The sequence below is a fragment of the Podarcis melisellensis genome, assembly GCF_964234715.1.
Source record: "Podarcis melisellensis genome assembly, chromosome: 5".
NCBI classification, from domain to species: Eukaryota; Metazoa; Chordata; class Lepidosauria; order Squamata; family Lacertidae; genus Podarcis; species Podarcis melisellensis.
In genome coordinates this window covers 98965435-98979502 of record NC_138537.1, presented here as the reverse complement: position 1 = coordinate 98979502, position 14068 = coordinate 98965435, and the positions used below count along the sequence as shown (strand labels likewise).

The following is a 14068-nucleotide window of genomic DNA, read 5'->3' as shown; positions in this document are numbered from 1 at the left end:
CACAAAATATCATCTTATTCCATGGATCAAATCACAGTTCATCATTAATAAAATAAACGTAACAGTTGCTTTGCACTGTGTGGTGGCTTCTAATGATTAATTACAAGAGAAACTGAGTAATTCCCAACTGCTCTATTTTAAAACTGCTTAAATGCTAAAGCTCTTGGTTATTTGCTTTCTCTAGGTGTTATATACAGACTGGATAACCATGGAATAATTCTCCTGTATGATCTCTAGCAGTATAGTGCAGTCAGCTTAATTTTCTACTCCTCTCTTTGCTGACTTTGCCTCTATGAGCAAGTGTGCCTTGAGAAGGTGTGTTTACAGAAAGGAGGGTGAGGAGAAGAAAGTACACTTGCAGGATAGCAGGATGCTCTTACCTGTGGGATTATCTTGCTGCTGTCCATCTCCTTTCAGTATCAAGAACAAATTGAGCCCAAGGCAACCATTTGCCTGGAAAGAAGACCAGGAGGCCCTGAGCTGAAACAGTGTACAAGACCTTTGCTGTCTATATTCCTCTTCTCTTGCACCACCTCCATTCCTGTGCCCTCTCGCCCTATTTGCTAAGTCAAAGCCAACTCTGCATAATCTTTAGGGCTGCCAATTGACCAGAAGAAAATCCAGAATTGCCCGGTCTTGTGCCTTCAAAACAGCTTGACCAGCAGATATTAGTAGGATAAACTTTTCATAGCATGGGAGATAAACGTCCCTGGGGCTTATCATTGCAAACCAAATGGCTGTCAAATACAGTTACAGGGACTGCTTGAAAAGCTGGAGGTGGATTGTGAAGTATCAAATGAAGCAAAATGTTGTTCACAGAAAGGGTTTCACCTTAATATTATTGCTGATATGAGTATAATGTTTGTGCGAAAAAATGGAGGACTGGACATAGGTGTTTTATGTTTTATGTTGCTTCCCAGCCCCCAGGTAGTTATTGCTATTATATTAGCAAATTTGGACATGTAATATTTTCATGGGCGTTACTTAACGGAACAGTTTTGCTCTATCTACTGAGGGGTCAACAGAATAGGCATAGGTGGTCAGGACAGTTACTGTGTTACATGGATCCCCCAAACTCAGAAACTCTTCATACACTGTTGGCCCTTGGTGGTGGGTGGGCAGCTCTCAAACAAAGCAACAGGGTGTTGCATCAGATGCTATGTAGTTAGATCTGATGTACTACAATCATGCATGTTTTAATATCCCCCTTTCTCAATCAATTATGAATCTTATTCCCCCCTCCCAATTTTACAACTCTGTTTAGAACATTCAATATGCAGATATCAATTCTGTCTTTCTCCGGGTGTGCAAAATGCATTACAGTCGTACCTTGGATCCCAAACAGCTTGCAAGTCGAACATTTTGGCTCCCAAATGCCGCAAACCCAGAGGTGAGTGCTCCGGTTTGTGAACATTCTTTGGAACCCGAACGTATGCCTGCTGCAGCCAATTGGAAGCCGTGCCTTGGTTTCTGAACATTTTTGAAGTCAAATGGACTTCTGGAACGGATTCCATTCAACTTCTGAGGTATGACTGTATGTTCTAATGTGTATTCTCTCTCCCTGTGAAAGGACTGACGGGGCTGGTGCAAATCCAGGCACCCCGTCTCCATGCCTGAATACAGCAACTCCAGTGCATGGGCAGAAAGCAGCAGAGTAGCAAACGCATGGGATGCATCTCCTGTGCAGAGTGCAAATACAATACGCACACAGGCAGCAGAATTCTTCAGTGATAGTTTAGTGAGGAGACTTAAAAGTGGAAAAATTGATCGTCAGTAAGGTACAAAAACTTCAGCTCATAAGAGTGTGTCCAGTTACAGAAGTAAAAACAGAGAGGAAAACAGAAAGAAAGGACTGATACAGAACTGCTCAGCAGGCAGAAGATATATTGCCCGCCGCCAAGCAGTGACCTTGAGTCCCACAGACTCGCGTGACTAAACAGATAAACAACAGCTGCAAGCGTGTTTTTCGAGGAAGTTCAAGAAAGTTCTGCACCAATAAAACTCACAATCTTTGACAAGGACCAGATAGCTTCAGCTGTTTTGGGCTAAAAGAGTCAACATTACAATGATGCAAAAGACGGACATTGAAATTCATGATTTGGCAAAAGAAAGAGTCATAAAGCTATTATTGGAAATTCAAGACCCAAACCTCCATGTCAAGTGCAGGTCTGTCAGTTCATTGCAGTAGGCATTTAAGTCTGTGGTAGAGATATATTTTTCACAGTATGTGAGGAGCCTAGAACTCAGAACCAAACCAGACACAAGAGAAGCAGTTCCGTGCATTTTTACCTGCATCTGTCACAACCACATAGAAAACAAGGTATGTGTGTTGGTCTGGCATTCTAATGCCTGAAAGGGAATTCTTAATAATGGCTAACAGCATGGGCTGTCACATTTATTGGTATTTATAAAATAAACATACATAATGTGCCTTGTGCATTTATCTGCACATTGTAAATAAAGTCTTTGCAAGTTTCTTTGATTTGAGTTTGTCCTTGTCAACACATTCACAATCAGGCATATGCATTTTATTGGGCACAGCCCTTTGCTCACACACACTTCTTCAGATTGCAGCCAAAATATTGGTGCTGTGCTGAAACCTGTCCTCAAATATTTTTTTATTCTGCAGAACTGCTTCACTTTCCATCCCTGCTGCCATTGGAATTTCTTCATAATTTCAGCAAATGCAGGGTTGAACATACCTTAGCATAGCACCCATTTGGTGTGCACACATTCATTCCACTGAACATCTCTCCAATGCTCTGCAGCCTTCCTGGCTGACTGCACTTCTCAATCTGAAAAGGCCTCATGGGAGGAGTTAGGTCATCACATCTTCCCCCTGAGCATGAACTGAAGCTGGGGAAGACACCGAGTGCCTGAGATCACTGTGTGCACTGGTATTACTTTCAGGAGAAGTCCTTCCTTTAATTTTAAAATAAATATGCACAAATTTCTTTGAAAGTAAAACAAGAGTTCACTAGAATAAAAAAAGAACAGCAGTCAGGAACGCAGCCTCCATATGTTCCCACACTAAAAGCAAAATTGAAGGTATCAGAGCTTTGTTTAAGGAAGTGGAGGCACCTAGAAGGCTGCAGAACATAAATAATTGGAATTGATGGGTTGCAGAATGAAGGACACCCTGAAAGACAAATGTGACAAAAACTCTACACCCCACCCATGATAATATCAAAATTTTTATCTTTTAAAGCAATTTATTTTCATTTTTTATTGATGGAGAATGTTATGGGGGAGATATGGGATAAAATTAAGGACAACACTATAAAATATTGTGCTCTGTACACAAATTATTAAAACACAACCCAGATCTTCACCACCATTTTATGCTTTTCACATTGCCTGTCTTTTAATGGCTTGCATGTGTGACTCCTCATAAATGAGAACCATATAATTTTTATCTTTTGCTTTCAAGCCTGCCAGCTCTGAGTCATCAAGTAGACTGATGTTCAATGCATGTGTTGGACCAGCCCTAAGATGTCACACACATATTTAAGTTCATTTTTAGCAGAACTGTAAAACTTGTCACCCCCAAGCCATGCATCACCACACATGGTCCCTAGGGTAGAGAAATTAGTTTTTCTACTTGCCTCAGAATGAAAAAACAGGAGATTGTCAGACCTTGGCAAACTATACAGCTGATGAGGCTGCATTTCTCAACTTCATGAGTCCATTAGTTCTGCAGCCCTGAACCCCAGACTGAACCCCAGCCATCCTTTGAAATTGGTCCTTCTTCAAATTTTATAATGCAGTTCGCTAGCCAAGTAATATGTAATAAAATGCATATCTTGGTGAAAATAGCATACAAAAATCCATTATATTAGGGGAAATGTGGAGAACAGAAGATTGGAAAAATGAGTAGCCTGTCCTTAATGATTGATGGAATCAAATGCAACCTGACAGCAATGAAAACTTTTGTGTCATTTCTACAGCTCCACGTTCCAGGTAGTCTTCAGCTATGACAAGGTATGAATTGCCATATGATGCTTCAGCCCTCAATTTAGTGAACCATTTGTGGTTTTGCTCTTTCAGCTTTTGAGGTCAAATTCTACTACTATGGAAATGACTGAGAGAACAAAAAAACAACAACCAACCCACACACCCACACCCACAAAACCCCAAGCACAGGAAGTGCTAGGGATTGAAATGACCCTGCAAGATGCAATATAAAGTTATTAGTTACTCAGCATACCTGCAGAAGATCTAACCCTGGCCTTCTATGCCCATTCGGTGTGAGAAACAAGCATGAAGGATGACTTAAAATATGTTTTCTTTTTCATATTTATTTTACCTTAAAACATTTAATGATTTATTTATTGATGTATTTACTGATCAATGATGATAATGCTGATGATGTTCCCTTGACATGGGAGGCAAATGAATCACATTCAGTTCCCTTAACATCAGCACAGGGTCCAGGCTTGGGTTTGGGACTGAAATGGCCTTGGCTGCCCTGATGACCTTCTTCAAGAGACGGATGGAGCATGTCACCCAGTTGCTTTATCTCAACAGCTTCTGACCACTCTATGCTCCTGAATGGTTTGTGTGAGCCCGTGGTCCTCTTTTACAGTGGCTCCATTCCTACTCACAGGACCAAGAATAGCACTGGGGCTTTTGTGTCTGCCCTCTGGCAGAAACAGTCCTAAGGAAATCTGGGGCATGTTTTTATCAATATGCTGATGACACCCAGCTAGGTGCATCAAAAGTCAGTTAACCTTCCTGCAAAATTTTATAATAAATATACTGTGTGCAATATAAATAGGGTAAACTCAAAGCAAAGAAACTTGCAAAAAGTCATCTCTCTCTCTCTCTTCCACCAGCACATGCTGTTACTCTCATTGTTCACAGCTTCCTTGCCTTCCTCCTTTGAGGGAATATTTGTTGCTCTCAAGGGCTCTCCATTGCCAGAATGCTGGGGGGGGGGTCCTTCTGTACTTCCAACAATCCTTTCCCACCTTATTGGTAATAATATATGTTATTGGAATTATATTTCAGGAAATGTTTCTCTCTCTTTTTACAACTACCACCACCACCACAACTCCAAATTGTATTTTTGATCCCTGAAAAATATGGGGAATATTCTACACATTTCTATCTCTGCCCACATGGAAAAACAGGTTCTATATATCATGCGTCAATCTGCACATGCATACATGTCTTTAGCTACAATAATTTTGGGGGAAACTGTTAATATAAATTCAGAAACATTAAGCAAGCAAAGCCCCATAACTGCTATGAGCAGTTTCTTCCCTCCAGACAGCTTTCAATAAACCAGATGTGGTGACTGCAGATCTGTGTGTCTTTGAGCCTGGGTGTACCAATAATCCTGCAGAAATTAGGAACCTGGAGTTGCACGGATGAGGAGCACTGAGCTTCCTTCCCTGCCGTTACAGTCCAGCAGTCACTCTCCCAAGGCACTTTTGCTGAGCCCCTCTGAGGCTAAAATACAGAAATGTACCAGGTGCACCAGGTCCAAGGGCTTGGGATCTGGCCCAGTGGCTTGAAAATCAAGGTTGGCAGATCACTTGAGGCCACTCATTTTATTTTTATATTGACAATTCATATACAGCTTAATCACAAATGTATCTAATGGGTGTACAAAAAATGAAAATAAAAATCAGTTACAATTACAAAATCTGAATTCAGTTTAGTAATAATAATAATCAGTGCTTTTTCTGGTCGTACCCAATGGTACACAGTACTGGCACCTCTTTTTCTGGGAAAAAAGCACTGATCTTTTCATCGAACAGCAAGTGAGAGCAGCGGGAGGGAAAGGGCAGTGACACACTCGGTCTCCCCAAGCGAAACCCTCTTCTCCCAGCCTTTCGAGTGGCTCCATGCACCACAGCAAGCATGAAGTGAAGGCCAGAGCACTGCTGCTGAGCATGTCCAAAGGGTGGCGCAAGTGTGGTCTGGAGGAGCTCTGCTGTTCTGGACATGCCTCACGGTGCTGCCTGAAGAGGGGAGGAAGCGCAAGCAGCCTTCCTTTTCCCTGCCAGAGAGTGTGGTGGCGAGCTGCAGAAGGGCAGCCATGGAGGGAAGAGGGGTCATGCTGCTCATCGAAAGGGTGGGCAAGCAGCAAGAAATGCTGCTCTGTGAGCAGAGATCAACCACAGGCTGAAGGAAGGCAAAAATGGCAGGCACTCTTAGGAACAAGAGCCTCCAGCCCACCTGTAATCAGCATTCTTCTGCTGACCTTGCAAAGCCATTCCCAAAATCTGTGGACCACTTATGATCAGCGTCTTCGTCGGTGCCCAAGCAACGACGCTAGCGTTGGGAAAGAGCTGCATGCCTCTGAGCATGTGCAGAGTGCCCTCCCTCTGACCCCCACCCCCACTTGCAGCTGAGCAGTACCGGCATCCCTTTTTTTCTAGAAAAAGCACTGTTAATTAATAATAATAATGTCTTTGAAGCGCAGTGACTGGGCAGGGATATAAGGGATCAGGTGGCCTCTGAAATATCCCGGCCCCAAGTTGTTCATATACAGGTGCCGACCATTCCTGCCCCCCCCATCAACAGAGCATGTATAAGCACCGCCCGACCTGTTCCACCCCCTTTCTGCCTTCTTCTGGGTCCAACAGGACCCATGTGTCAGCGACTGCATGTCAACTGGAGATGTCTAAAACGACCGCTGCCCGCATTAATGCATGAACCACAAATTGGAACTGATAGTACATGGGCGGCCAGTACAAGCTTTTGAGTGACCGAGTTATGTGCTGTTGATAGCCTCTTTCCATCATAGACCCATATAGAGTGAATTACAATACAACCCTGACCATGTGCATCTTCTGGAAGACACTTCTGTCCTTGCTGGTAGAGAAGGAGACATCACAATAATTAACATATTGTTATGCCCACATCATCCCAAGGGCTTGGGAAGAATAAATCTAATTAATTAAAAAAATAAAAATAACTGATAATCTCAATCTAAGACAGGCAGTACATATTTTTATTTCAAACTTTACTTTTCCAAATTTATTCTGTTTATTTTAACCTCAATCCATAACAATATTTTGCTGCCACATTTTTTAAAAAATATGCTCCAGAGTTCTAAAAAAAAAGCACTAAATGATTTTAATGACATATTATTCTATCTGTGCTATTGTTGTAGATAAATAGGCTACAGTTCAAAATATACTCTAACAGGTATGATAGCAAATATTATTTCTAATGTTTACTGCGCCATCTACAAAGCTTTTATTGTGCTATTTATATCTCTATGGTTTGACATTTTAGTCTGAGAAATTAGGAACTCCTTCATAAAATTTCCAAGGATGATGGGTTTCAAAAAAGAAGTGATTCTTTTAAATTTCTAGCAGAGTATTATACTGAAGTAACAAGGAATACCTTGAAGGCCCTAAGATTAGCTGCAGAAACTTAGGGAAGACAATAACTTTTCTCTTTTACTTCTGTGTGAGGTAGCTGTGAAAAACCTTCTCTTGTGGGAACTGAACTCTTTCTCTCTACCAAGGTCTGGTATCAATTACTAGGGATTTAGAGACCCCATATAAAAGACAGTGCCTATTTGTTTTGAAATTTGTTTTGTGATTAAGCTGTCAGAATGTCGCACAAATGCCAAGGTAAGTTAATTTTTAAAATAATGCTTTAATGAGTATGCAAGAAAGGTGAAACTGCATGTGTTTTTTAAAAATGCTAATTGTTCAGTTTTTTAGTTGCTTTTTCTATTTTTTATCATGCTGACCTTAACTAGTCATTTGGATAGAGCAGAAATATTTCATTTCAGATAATGTAATTCCTACACATTTTGAAACTATAAGCAAAGCTATGGAACTGCTACAAGTTTACCACATTCTCTATTTTGACCTGTATAATTTTTCACCACAGATATTGCAATAGTACCAGTCTGAAATAAAAATGGAATTATTCAAGAAAACAGGCAAATTTAGGGCAACCTTATTAACTTACTTTATTCCAGTTATATTTTTCTACCTACTTGTGTCTGTGATCCTAAATACATTTTAAAATAATTCAAAGGTACCTACTTCCAAGGAAATCTGCTTAGGAATTACCCGTAAATGTAAAACTGGAGACGTATAGTGCTCCAAATTAGATGGGGGAGAACCCAGGAACATTAAAATAAAGAAACACTTAACTCAATCACAATACAAACTGTTGTGATGGGCAAAAAGAAAACCATCAGGGAATATGTAAGCAAGTGTCTGAGTTGGCTTAGATACTAAACTAATTCTGCATTCAGACAATCCAAACCATGAAGTAAGCCATGGGGAAAGTTTGCAGCCTTGGCCTGGAGGGCTTGCTCAAAACTTGCTCGTTGACCTAGACATCGCAGCATTTGATAAGGCCAGAAAGTAATATATTTAGTTGTGAGCATGAGGGAAGGGAAAGGAGGAGCTCTCAAATCCCAGTCCTCAAGTTATGGTTTGGAGGACTGTCTGAATGCAGTCTGAAAGTGTAGCAGCTGTCAAAAGAGATGGTCACAAGTGTAGTTCCCCCGCTGTAACACAGTGGTACCTTGGTTTACGAACTTAATCGATTCCGGAGGTCCATTCTTAAACCAAAGCGTTCTTAAACCAAGGCATGCTTTCCCATAGCAGCAGGCAGGGCCATCTTACCCATAGGCCATAGTGGTGCAGGACACCAGACCACCGGGCTCTCAGGGGCGCCAGGCCAGGAGTCCAGGGCCCGAGAGGTGGAGTCCAGGGAAACGGTCATGGTGGCGGGCGATGGCCGGGGGAGAAGAGGGGAGCCCCAGGCCCCCCTGCTGCCCTGCCAGAAACGGCGCCGAGCGAGGCTGAGGCCGGCGGAGGGAGGTCCCAGCGCCTTGCTCCACCACATTTGCCCCAGCTGGGCCTGGCCTTGGCGCTGGTGGCGGAACTGCTGGCCGCAAAGTACTATCAGGAGGCAGGTCCCGCTGGAGGAAGCCTCGCCACGGGGGACGGAGAAAACTTTGCGAGACACCTGCGGGGAGGGATGCTAGAAGTCGGGGCTGCTTGGGAGGCAGCAAAGGGGAGAATGAGTGGGGTCGGGGCTAGTCTTGTGTGGCTGAAAAGTTGGCAGGCAAAAAAAGGCATTTCGGGGGTAACTTTTGTTTTGCTTCTGGGGAGGCTTTTTGTTTTGCAATCTGTGTACAGTATAGTGCAGCCCCAGAGCTCCCTGTTCAGAAAGAAAGCCTTGTGACTTCCAAGTAAAGTGTGTATCCATTGCAACTTCATAGTGGGATTTTTCAGCAGGATATACCAGTGAATAGGCTGGTAGCCTGAGGTTTGCAATCGTCCATGTGCTGGGTAGCAAGTCCGCTTGAATCCCACGGGGTGCACTTCTGCGTAGACATGCATATGCTTGCAATGTAAATATACCTCACATAGCATTTAATGAATGCAGCCAATTAACAGCCACAGGGAAGGGATCGCCTTCATTGAGCATCTTCCGTAACACTAGTCATCCAATGAAGCACAATGGTGGGAGATTCCTAGGCACAAATTGATTCACCCCGTACAATCCAGATGCTGCTGAACTACAACTCCCACCAACTGAAGCCATCAGGTATGGGGGCTGGTAGGAGCTGATGGGAACTATAGTCCAACAACATAATATGGGGTGCGCCACAGTATCTGCCCCTGCGGTACATAGTCAAACTATGAGATTTGTTGCCACAAGATGTGATGATGGCTACAGGCTTAGATGATGTGAACAGGATGTGTGTGGAATGTTCATGAAAGGTCTGTTGTGGCTATTAGCTACAACAGCTACCTAGAAACCTCTGTGTTTGTAGACAGTATATATCTGAATGCTAGTTGCTGGTGTGGCTGTCTTGTCATGGTTGTGAGCTTCCTAGAGTATCTGGTGTGTGATGCAGAACTAGATTTAAGTATTTCCAAGTGGGAAGTGCCAGGCGCTGACCAGGAATTCAAGGAAGTCCTTTGGAGGTTTTTAAGCAGGGGTTGGATAGCCATCTGTCATGGATGCTTTAGTTGAGACTCCTCCATTGCAGGGGCTGGACTAGATGACCCTTGGGGTCCCTTCCATATGCTCTCCAGTGCCAGAGGCATCATGCCTCCGAGACTGTGCGCACACCATACTTCAAATGAAAGGGGGTGTAGGGAGAATCCAGGGCTTATCTGCAGTGTGGAAGGAAAGGAGGACATTTTTTCTGCCTCCCCACTTCCAGCCACTCTCTGAAGACTGGAGAAGAGACCCTCTTCAGAATATGAAGGGGGCGGGCAGGGGAAGCCCAGGACCAGACCATGTGAAAAATGAACATAGGGTTTCAGTTGCAGTTCATTCATTTCGAGCTTTGTATTCTTGTTATAAAAAGTGTGCCGTTGTTGCGCCCATAACCTTGGTTTAAGGCGCCATTTAGCTCCTGGCTTTCCGATCTCAGTTTCTAACAGTGTTGCAGATCTACGTTACTCAAGTCACCAACTAGAACTATTTTGCTACACTTGCTTCTAGAACGTGAAGCAACACAAATAATTTCTTTCAGACAGCAAATTTCAGAGGTTAATGTCCTTTTGGTATCACCCTCCATTCTCCTGCAGTGCTTTTAAAAAAGCTGCAGTCTCTATGTGGGGTGGGGTGATGCTTCTCTAAAGTATCGAAGACCAGTCTTGAGGTTTTCTTTGGTTGCATTTCTCTTGGATGTCATCGTACCATGGTTGCCACCGTTAAAGATCTGCAGATGCCGTTGGAGGAGTTCAATCTCAGAGAACGAAGGGAGAAGCAGTGGGACAGGTTATTTCTTGCCTGTCTTGGGAGCGTTCACGTTTTTCCACCACCATCCCTCCTCTGTCTGCTAGGCTTCATCCAGTCCCAGCCACCTCCTGGCCCACCAGGCACTGGGTCATCTTCACAGCATCTCAGGATCTCTCCCTGCACCTCAACGCCAGCACAATCAAAAGATCTGGCAATATGGTTTTTATGATGTGGTTTTCTGTATGATTGTTCTAAACCGCTCCGATTTTTTAAAATGAATAGCTATATATAAATGTTTTTATAAATAACATAAATGAAACTCTGTATTGCAGTGTAACGTATCTTTACTTTTGGTGTGGGATTTTATGGTTGCCATTCTAAGCTACCTTGAAGACTTTTTTGTCAAAAAAACAAATAAAATAAGGCAATTTAAACTACAAATAATGTAACATGTCAAACATGGTACACTTGCCTCTTGAGCCTTGAGACCGCACAACTTCTTTATCCTTCAAATATGTTTTCTCCCTATTTTTAAACATCTCAGATCCTACAACTAGCTAATAGGGCAAAGTCTAACAACATGAATGCGGAGGCAACATTGTCTAAAACCACATTCTATTGTTGTTTCAATTAGTAAAAATAGTGATCAGATATTCAAAACACAGGTCCAGACATGAAGCTCCGAAATTTCACTTGGATCCCTACATTTATGGATATCATACATCTGTGCTTATTTTTGTTTTATTTATTTTTTTGCTTTACAGTAATGTATTGGTCCAATTAAAACTCAACGGAACAAAGAGACACAAGAAACTTCGGATTAGAGCCTGAGAATGTAATATGCTGTGGTTTACCAAAAGAGTAACTGACTAGCAAAATTTGCTGACTTTAAAAACAAACATGGGCAGCAAAGATGTACAGTGGTACCTCAGGTTAAGAACTTAATTCGTTCTGGAGGTCCGTTCTTAACCTGAAACTGTTCTTAACCTGAAGCACCACTTTAGCTAATGGGGCCTCCTCCTGCTGCTGCGCCGCCACACGATTTCTGTTCTCATCCTGAAGTTCTTAACCCGAGGTACTATTACTGGGGTAGCGGAGTCTGTAACCTGAAGCGTCTGTAACCCGAGGTACCACTGTACTGTAATATGTACTATATCACAATATTGAATTGTAGGACTGTTGTATAGTTCTTAAAACTCTTTTTATACAACACAGAAAACAGACTGTGGTTTCGAAAACAGAGATGATGATAATTATAAATAATTCTATATCATTCTGCAACATATGCCAATTAAATACCAAAATGTAAAGTGTTTTAGTAGCTTACTTTGTGCTTTACATTTATTTATGACTTCTACATAACACAATTCCTAAAAAATAAATCTTAAATTGATTATTATTCTCCATATCATGACACCTGCCAATAATGCTATGCAGAGGGAATTGAAATTACACGTATCCATAACTTTAGCTTGTGATGAATTACAATTTTAATTATGTATTACACATTATTTCCTATTAAATTAGCTACTGTATTTAGAAATATATGGTAACGTAGGAAAAACAACATCATGGTCTCAAAAAATGTACGGCTCAACTTAAAACACAAACGCAAGTTGGTTTGCCACATAACATATGAACATTGCTTCTGCAACTATTTCCCTTTCATTATGTTGACTTTACCTTATTAGCCATAGTTAATTAGGATAAGGCAATGGTTGCAAAAGCCCTAACAACTTTTATGGAACTTAAACACTGAAACTCAGAAAAGTAACAAATACAAAACCAGTATTTTTTCCCAACAACAGCATCTTCATCCCTACTTAGAATTCGCGGCTATATTCAGTATAATTTTTACTATTTAACGTACACCACTCCTGTGCCTGCCAGGGGATGATTTCAGTCTATCCCAGGTGAGCAGGTTGTGTGCAGCTGTGCGAATGTGGAGGGGCCTAGTCAGGAAGAGGAAATTCCGCACATAGATCAGCTGGCAAGGAAGTTGGAGAGGGGAAGGATAGAGCAAGGGATTGAGCAGATCAAGCTCTTCATTTTGAAATGAGCTCCCTTAAAATCAATGGGTCTTACGTACCAGGAAATTTACTGAGGAATAGGATACAAGTACACAAATCCTAAATAAATGTGGCTGACACTGCTAAAACTATAGAGTACCAAGAATGAACTGTTTTGTCAAAATAAACTTTTTGATACCTATTTTCTTCCCTTTACAAAAACTCTGTCTTGCAAAGTGAAATACTGTGTTTGTTGCAAGATGATCTAACTAAGTTATAAAGAAGCCCTTAAACTGCAGCTAAGTGGATGGGTCTGCTCCAATACATGTCTTTATGTCAGAGAGCTTGGAACAAAAACATATAGCAAATGATAGCAAGAATAAAAGCAACGTTAAAAGAAAATCAAAGCATGCTATAATATCTTAGCCAAAAAAAGCTTACTAATGTCTCAGCAGAAAAAGGATGGCAAGCTGCATGGGTCTTTGTTGTGCATCTTTCTGAGTCATAATTTAAATTCAATACAATACTCATTCCAAACTCCTCAAAGTACACATAATTTCTCATTTTGAAAGCCTGCATGCTGGCGCGGCCCAGCCTAAGCAACACATCTTCAGAGCTATATGTTAAGATTAGCAATACCTTGGAATTCTCACCCCAAAATATTTTCAGGGCAAAAGGCATGCTTTAAAGGGGACATGATATGTCATAAAGGAGATGTTGTCACGGTGTCTCACGGCGAAATGGATTTTATATTATTCAGACAACCGGGCGAACTCTTGCCGTTGTAGTGCGCCACACCGCGGTTATTTCACTTCCTGCCCTCTCCACTCAGCAAGAGGAAACAGGGCCCTGTGGGGTTGAGGTGGGCCGGCCAATGCGCCCTGGCTTTGCTGTGCTGTAAGGGCAGCCAATGGAAGCGCAGCAGGACGCCAAGGCAGGGATCAGCAGTTCAGCCCCTTGGGCCCAGGGAGCATTTCCATGTCCTTCTGAGTCATATGAAAAGAAAAAAGTCAAAAAGCGGCCCTGTTTGGGGAAGGCATTATAAAGAACATTTGCAAAATGGTTCCCTCAGTTTGGCTCTACTCTAGTTAAGATGTTTTGATAGATTCTCTATGGGGTTCAGGTCAGGCGAGTTTGCTGGCCACTCATGAACAGTAATCCCATGGGCATTGAACCAGGTTTTGGTACTCCCCAAATCTCTCTTCTGATGAGAGCAGCTTCTGCATCTCATTTGGAATCCAAGGACCCAGAGTCTAGAGGAAGAATGGGGAGGCACACAATGCCAGATGCTTGAAGTCCAGTGTGAAGTTTCCACAGTCTGTGTTGATTTGGGGAGCCATCTCATCAGCTGGTGTTGGTCCACTGTGTTT

At 42.2% G+C, this 14068-nt stretch overlaps 1 long non-coding RNA gene across 4 annotated transcripts in view; it reads right to left on the bottom strand.

The window, feature by feature from the left end:
- LOC309371018 overlaps positions 1 to 14068 on the bottom strand; it is a 171045-nt gene that overhangs the window by 84903 nt on the left and 72074 nt on the right. The window contains exon 2 of one of the 4 annotated variants that reach the window (XR_014168782.1): positions 11288 to 13684. The exons of the other annotated variants lie outside the window; for them this stretch is intronic. This is a non-coding gene — a long non-coding RNA (uncharacterized lncRNA). Of the gene's footprint in view, positions 1 to 11287; positions 13685 to 14068 lie in introns of those variants that run through there. 4 annotated transcript variants of the gene reach the window in all.